Source organism: Nicotiana sylvestris, chromosome 11, assembly GCF_000393655.2.
Source record: "Nicotiana sylvestris chromosome 11, ASM39365v2, whole genome shotgun sequence".
NCBI lineage: Eukaryota > Viridiplantae > Streptophyta > Magnoliopsida > Solanales > Solanaceae > Nicotiana > Nicotiana sylvestris.
Window position 1 is genome coordinate 15,394,852 of NC_091067.1, and position 8,166 is coordinate 15,403,017.

Below are 8,166 nucleotides of genomic sequence, written 5' to 3' on the forward strand. Positions count from 1 at the left end.
GTTTTAGTATTTAAAAATTAAAAGAAAATACAAAAAAAATTATAGTTTCAAGTTTTATATTTAGTTTTAATTTAGTAGTTTATTTTATTAATTAAGATGTGATTTTTATATTTTTATAAGTATATTACATTGTTTTAATCTTCCTACCATATTCAAGCCCAACAAGACAAAGACCCATTCTTCCCAACCTATTAGCTCGTTTAAGTGCAAGATTTAATCTTAGATATCTATTCTCCTCCAATTTAATGGCCCATGTTAATTCTTATAACCATATTTAAACCCAAGTATAGCCAAACCTTACCTTACCTTTTAATCTCAAAAGTTCCTACAGCCTAGATACATCGGCGCACCATCAGAATAGGGATAGAAAAACTCAAAAATGAACAGCTAATGACGATCGGTATTTAGAAGATACAGATTTTGGGGATTCAACAATGGTTATTCTACTGTTTCTTTTGGTTGGATTTGATTCAAAAATTGGAAAATTTAAAGGGGAACAAACGAACAGGACAAAATGGGGAAAGGAACGAAAAGGTTTCTTGGACAAAATTGAAAAGGGTACATTGAGAAAACATGAGGACACAACAGACAAGGGGAGATTGAAAATTAAAAATCGGTTCTAAATCTTTTCTTTAGGAAACCATTTTCTTATCTATTAACTTACTTATATGTATTAGCTTTTCATTTTATTTTAAATCCAAAAATATACAAACCAAAAAACAAATCTGCTCATTTTAGATTTCGGATTTTGGTTTCAAATGCAGATTTCTCTTGAGTGCTGGAATTGTATTTGAGTTCGACTGAGGTGAGGTCTCCGTTTAGTGGTTCCGACTCCGGTCAGAGGTTCATTCTTGTTCAAATTTTGAAGGAAACAGTCAAGCAATTGTAAAGGTTCATTTCTCAATTTTCATTTTCATTTTATTTTATTATGATAGCTTGGTGCACGTTTTGGTTGATTTGTGGTTCTACATTGTTTGAGTAGCATGTCTTAGTTTTTATTTAAATTAGTTTTTAATTCAATTGGGATGCATTTAGTCTTGGTTCTTGAATAAATGCCTTTAGTTCGGTAGATGAAAAATTAGAATTGTTTCTTTCTTGGTAAGGAATAAGAATAGGCCATAAGATGAGTTTTGGACCATAAGGAATCGGGCCAAGTAATAGATCACGTTAGCTAGTCTATTTGCCCCAACAATATCTTATTCATAAATTTGGCATCACAATAGTCTTAATGATCAGGAAATGCGCTAGTTGCTTTAGGTGCTTTAAATAAATTATATGGCTACGAGTACGATTCCTGTGACGTAGTTGTGATACATAATTTTCAAATCCGGGGGTACATTATGTGATCCGGCCACAACTTCTAATAATGTTAATAATTTAAACATGTTGTAAATCGTGGGTACGGTTCCCATGACACGAATCACAATATGTACCAAATAACTAGTTGTATGACAATCGGATTATTAAAAGCGCTTCTAAAAGAGATAAAATGCACATAGGTTTCAAAGATGTTTTAAAATCAAATAAATAGGTCAATATTAACAGTTGAGAGATCGTGCTAAAACCACAGAACTCGGGAATGCCTAACACCTTCTCCCGGGTTAACAAAATTCCTTATTCGGATTTCTATATTTCCCAGACCGTAAAACAGAGTCAAACTTCCTCAATTCGAGATTTAAACCGATGACCTGGAACACCATAAATCATCCCAAGTGGCAACTCTGATTTCTAAATAAAAAATAATCCCGTTTCGATTGTCACTTTAATTGAAAAAAACTCCCTTATACCCCTTTCGGGGTAGAAAAAGGAGGTGTGACAGCTCTGTCGATTATGTTGGGGATAAGAACCCAGAACTTCTGGTTCAGGATTCAGAATTCGAGCTTAGAATAATTGTTATAGTTGGTTTTGTTTATTACCTGATTTTACGTGTTTGGGCCTAATTTGCTTGTCTGATCAAAGACAAGATTATATAATTTTGCATTTTAAATCAAGTCATTAGGATAAGACATACAAAATTATCCTAGTTTCATGTTTTTCCACTATGTCTTGTTTGGATAAGGTTTTAGCCACATGGCTTTAATGACCTATGAGTCATTGTTTAGCCATTGTGGCTTTATGCCACGTGGCTTTGGGGTTATTTAATTAAACTTTTCCTAGTTATTAGTCAACTGAGTAATGTCCTGCTACCCGGTAATTAATTAATTACCCGCATAATTTAAAAATTATCACAAAATTACTTAAAATTCTATTTATTTTTAAAATACTTCATATATACTTTATACATTATACTACCGTGATCATATGGTACCTCGCATGGTACTAGTTTATAATTATCGAGTATTATCGCTTGACCCATATTTTATTTTAAATTGTCCATTTTCAACGAAACTCATATTTTTTTAATCTGTGTACCCCTTTATCCTTCATAACACTTATTTATCGCTTGATATAAATAACGTAAGTACATTAACATCAAGATGATCTCATCCCCGAGTCTCTGCCAGTTAACGAAAAATGAAATTTTAACGTACGAAAATGCGAGATGTAACATCCTTCCCCCCTTAGAAACATTCGTCCTCGAATGTTGACTAATGCTCTTATCATTTTCTTAACTTATATCTTCCGAACACTTTAGAACTTTCCTTGCCATCTAGGCGACTGTTCTATAAATAAGTCCAAAGTCTAGGGCATCCCCCCTTAGGCCTCCTTCTCACACTACAACTTGTAGTCGGAATCCTTCCAATCTCGTAATTGTTTCTACCTTTCATCATGCAGCCTGTATAGTTTTGATCTTATAAGTGTACCAATCTCTAGGCTTTACATGTAGATCTTGATAAGATGTCCCTTTGGGCATTTATGAGTGTACTGAAGTTCTTCGCTCGGTACTTGGTTGAATTCACAAATATTGTTATCTCTCATCGCATAGGTTCGTTTAACCATCCGTATAAATTTACTGCCATAACTCTTACTTTAATTTATCGTGGTTGAGGTCTACTACCAAATCCTAGCTTACTCTCGTTGCTGATTTCATATGTATAAATTTAAGTCCTTTAATGTTTCCTCATTACTGTTTATCTTTAGAATGACAGTCTAATCTTATCTCATACTTTGTAACTTTTGTCCATCCATTGTTAATTCACCTCACTATTGATCTACAATGTACTATTGCTAACTTGAAACTCTTATGTAATCACTAGGGCTTGCGTTGATCGTGGAACATTTAAAGTGATTTTTCTGATCCACCTTGGGTGATACTATACTCCCATAACCGTATTTCATAACATTCTGGTGTGACTTACCTTACGTGGGTATTTTAATCTTAATCCCTTACAATTCGTGAAATCCTCTTCAAATCATTACTCAATCAAAGGTCCAAATGTCATTCTTTATCCATCACAATTACACCCTTATTCTACTACCAGGGCAGTATTCCATTTCTTCTAATGCCATTAGTCTTAAACCCCTTTGAGTTCATTTAAGCTATACTTAGCTTTGTGTACCTTAGAGAAACCATAAGCTCTTCTTGTTTTCATAGGCTTAATCGTGAGGACTTATCCATTCTCGTCGCCTTCTCACTCGCCCTTTCTTATCCTTATTCCTGACTTCCTAAAACCTTGTCGCTTTACCATACTTTAGTTTGCCACTTACACATATCCATTTATACTATTCGCAACCTCCTTTCAACGTGCTTGTATCATAGATTTCCTTGTGTTATTCTAGAACGTCAAGCGAAACATCATATCATCTCTAACTCTTATTTACTCTCTTAACTAGACCTCTCGATATGTAGAAACCATAAGCTGAAAGATATGCCAGTGAAGATGCCGCTATCATTCCTGGACATTGAATCATCGTGCTTCTGGCCCTTTTATCCGAAGTATGAACTATTTACGATCTTCTGCCTTTGAGTATCTCATACGTTGTTCACCTTTACCTTACTTACCTTAAAATCTCGCATCGTATCTTCTATCTCTTTTCCGATCTTCCTTCCACCTAGGTGTAATTCACATCCATAACTTGAAGCTCTATTGTAATACTCGCACCTCCGGTACATACACAATCCGATGAGAGCTTTGTACTGACTTCTTATGAGGCTGGTACTTCTTCTAACTGGATTCCTTGTATAGCCATTATATATTATGGTTCTTGTGTTATTTCTCTTGAACATCTGATATTAAGAGTGATTCTGTCATGTTCTCAAGCACAACTTTTATAATTTTTCTAGGTCCAATAATCAGACTCCTGATTTACTTAGGTGATGTAATTCTTTAATTTCCTCTTCCTTCTGATCATCCTTTACGTAGGCTTAAGCTTGCGAGCGCGTGATTTTTGCCCTATATGTATTACTCCAACAAATTCAAAACAAAATAATTTCTGTCAGTGTTTACAATTTTGTCGGATTTTGTGGCATTTTCTGTTAATTATTTGCATTTTGTTTGTGCATTTTAATTGATGGGAAAATACAAAATATATGTTGCATTTGCATTTAGGATTTAATTTTACATTTTTAGGATTAATAGACAAATCAATTATTTTATAAAAAATGGGAAAAATTACAAAAATAGTTTATTTTGCACTTTTAATATTAATGTCGAATTTTGGTAGTTTTTTCCTTTAATTTGATTTTTAATTATTGGTAGTAACAATTATTAGGGTTAATTAATTTAATATGGTAGGCTAATTTAGTTTAGGATTCAATTTAAGTTTTAATTTCAATTTTGGAAAAGAAAAAAAAAATTTGTTTAAAAAAAAGAAAAAAGAAAAAATGAATTGGAAAAAGGAAGGAAGTAAAGAAGGTTCAAATTTGGGCTCAAATCCGGTCCTACCGTCCCAACCCAAATGAAACCACCCAATACCCGGCCCAACTCATGCCTGACCCGGTCCGGATCCCCCTCAAACGAAACGACGTAGTTTCGATCAGTATCGATCTGAGCCGTTGATCTCCACTTGATTGAACGGCTCAGAACTAAAACTTGGGGAGTATTTTTATGTCCAAATCTGTTCCACCCCCCTCAAAACCCTTCTGCTCAACACCCCACCAGAACACCCAAGCTTAACCCTAACAGAGCCGCCCCAATCTCCACCACCGTCCACCAGCGGCGCCACCATGAATCGCCACCAAACTTACACCAAACACCCCCTCCTTCTCCTCTTTCCGAATCTACAAATCCCCGCCCTCGAATCAACCCAGAACGACTCAAATCTGGTTTTGGAAGAAAACCCTAGCTGAGCCGCCCCCAAATCCCCGGCCTCTGGTGGCGGCGCCTACCCCAATCCCACCCAAAATCACACCCTATAACCATCTCACTCCCCTCATCTCAAATCCCCACTCCATTTGTTTCAAATCCCCCTGAATCTCCTCGAATCTTAGATCAAAAGACGAACCTTAGAAACTCCAAATCGGATTCTAAAGGAATTTCAAGCCTAATTTGATTTTTGTCATGTGCTCTTTATAAGAACACACGATTAATATCATATTTGGCCAAAAAATTCGGAAATTGAAGAATTTAAGGCATTCTTCCATATTTCATGTTCATCCGAAATTCCTAGGTATTCTTTCTTTACCCTGTTATTTTGTGTTCCTTTTCCCCATCTTCTTCTACTCCTTCTCATTTTTTTTGTTTTGATTTTCTGTTTGGTTTCATTTTTTTAGTTTATTTTACTTTTCTTATTTTATTTTTATCATCTGTGTCCGCATGCTAGATTTAGGGTGTGCTTGATTATCAGTTGTTTCCTAGTCTGGGTAGTTTGAATTTTGCATGCTCGTTTTGGGCTTAATTTGGCTCCGAGTCATTAGGTTTCTGAATTTGAACATCTGGTTTTCTGAGTTTTTCTGCATATTAATTGGGTCACAAAGATTGTTTAGCCCAAGAGGAATGATTTGGGTCCGCTCAGACTCACTAATTCGGGTCAATTGGACCCTGGTCCTGCCTGGTATATAGAGGATAATAACAGGGTCTTAGGGGGTTAGTATATGAAATTTAGGTGGGGGAATCTCTTGTTACTGAAAAGGAAGCTTCTAGGAAGCTGGGGTGGGGGTGGGGGGGCTAATCTAAAAATCTGAGTTTTAAGCTAAGGGTATTTGAGCAAAAAGAAAAATTCAAAAGGGGTCGAAGTGCAAATCTGTTGATTAATTAGGTTTCCCTACTTTCTTGCCTATAAAGGCATCATTTCTTGCATTGAAAAAAGGGGAAGAGACCTTAAAGGCTGATAATATAGGAGAAATCAGAACAACTGGAAGAACACTAAAAATTACTGTTTCATTAAAGATTTCCATAATTCTTGAGGCTCTCATTTCTGAAACAATCACTAAACCATCAATGCTAAAATGATTTGGGTTTGGTTGGTTTTCCAAGTTTGGTTCAAGTTTTGGTCGTTTTTTTGATTGCTGGGTATCAGTGGTTATTTCTGCTGGTTTAAAGTTGGGTTCAAAGCTGGTTTCATTGATCATTTCTGAGCTTACTACTGCTGCTGTTTCTGTATACTCCCAGCTCATTTTTCTTGTTGGTTTTTGCTGTTGTGACCAGGTATTACTCAACACTTTGACATGTGAAATGGAAGAACACGAGTTTATTTGATTAAGTTGCAATCTATGTTTATCAAATGTTGTTTCCTATATTTCTGAAAATTATTAGACTTTACAATTAGCTTAATTTCTTTGTTACGTTTGATATTTTCTGTTTCAGTTTTGATTTGTAATAATGGCTGAATTATGATCTTTAGCCAATTAGCCTATATGAGTTTAAGTCTGGAATGGACCTGTTAGAGTACTGCAGCAAAAGAGTTCATACCTATTTTGGCTTTGTTGAAACCAGTGTTTGCTTGGTTTTGATTTCTGCCTAAGTGTGCTAAATGTCAAGCATAATTGGAATGGCTAGCAACTTTCAATTGGAATACATATTAGTGGTTGTAGCGTGCTAATTAAAGTCATGTATTACTTCATCTCATCGAAGTGTAATTGATTCATTTCCAGGCCAATAGTCAGTATTTGGTCAGTTAGTGTTTGGCTTCTACTGGGTTTTCTTCTTTAATAAAAGTCCGTAAGCATGAACTTTTCCTTTCAAAGTCAGGTTCAAATCCATGTTAATAGGTTTATTTTCTTGAAATCATGTCAATCTGGGACTAAAATTTGACTGATCTTTACATTTGGTTTTCTTTTAGAAAATTTTAAGTCATGTAGTCTTGTTTAACGTGTTGATATGAAGTCAGAATTTAGCATGAGTTTAGATCTCCGAATTTCTGTTATTAAATGATGAATAATTGGCGCGAAGGTTTTGCTATCATGTTGGGAATCTTATTTCAGTGTAGAATGTATGTGGTATTCAAATGTGATGTGTATGTGCTTAAGGTAGTCAACATTTGGTTCAGATTCAAGGATTATATGAAGGATACAGTGTTACCATCAATTTATTAGATTTGGGCTCAATTGGGGCCCAGAACTTTAAAACATTTGCAAAATAGGACCTGGCAGGCCCTATCGCATGAATATTGTCTTGCTGTGGCCGCTAATGGGCCCAATCGGCTTTAATAACTAGCCTAATTGCCCAATCGCTACAATTTGGTTGGGTCTGGTTACTCACAATGGATTCGAGAAGTTTCCTATGCTCTTTAATTAATTAGCCATGCCCTCTAGAGTTAATTTAAATTCCCTTTTAAAATGGAGTCGAGGTGTGCTACGCCAAATAAAATTCCAAACACGTAGTTGCTTTAGGCACGCATTTTAATAATATTATATTCCTAAACTTGGGTGCACATTTCATGTGACCCGAATCCAAATCGTAAAACGTTGAATAAGATGTGTTCCGGATTGCGGGTGCATTTCGTGTTGCACAATCCAAAGGCACGTTTTAAACGACGTTCAATCTTCTTTAAAAATCAATATAGAGGCGGTTAAAAGTTAAAATTTGCGCATAGGTTTATAATCATTAAAAAATCAGATAATAGGCCAATTATAATAGTTAAGCGACCGTGCTAGAACCACGGAACTCGGGAATGCCTAATACCTTCTCCCGGGTTAACAGGATTCCTTACTCAGATTTCTGGTTCGTGGATTGTTAAACAGAGTCATATTTTCCTCGATTCGGGATTCAACCGGTGACTTGGGACACCATAAATCTCCCAAGTGACGACTCTGAATTTCTTAAAATAAATTTCGTTTTGGTTGTC

At 35.5% G+C, this 8,166-nt stretch overlaps 1 long non-coding RNA gene across 1 annotated transcript; it reads left to right on the top strand.

Moving 5' to 3' along the window:
* The first annotated feature begins 329 nt into the window (after nucleotides 1-329).
* LOC104229191 (uncharacterized) lies at nucleotides 330-6,855 on the top strand. The gene is made up of 3 exons (XR_711549.2): nucleotides 330-616; nucleotides 765-891; nucleotides 6,528-6,855. It is a non-coding gene; the product is annotated as an uncharacterized lncRNA (long non-coding RNA).
* Nucleotides 6,856-8,166: the final 1,311 nt, after the last annotated feature.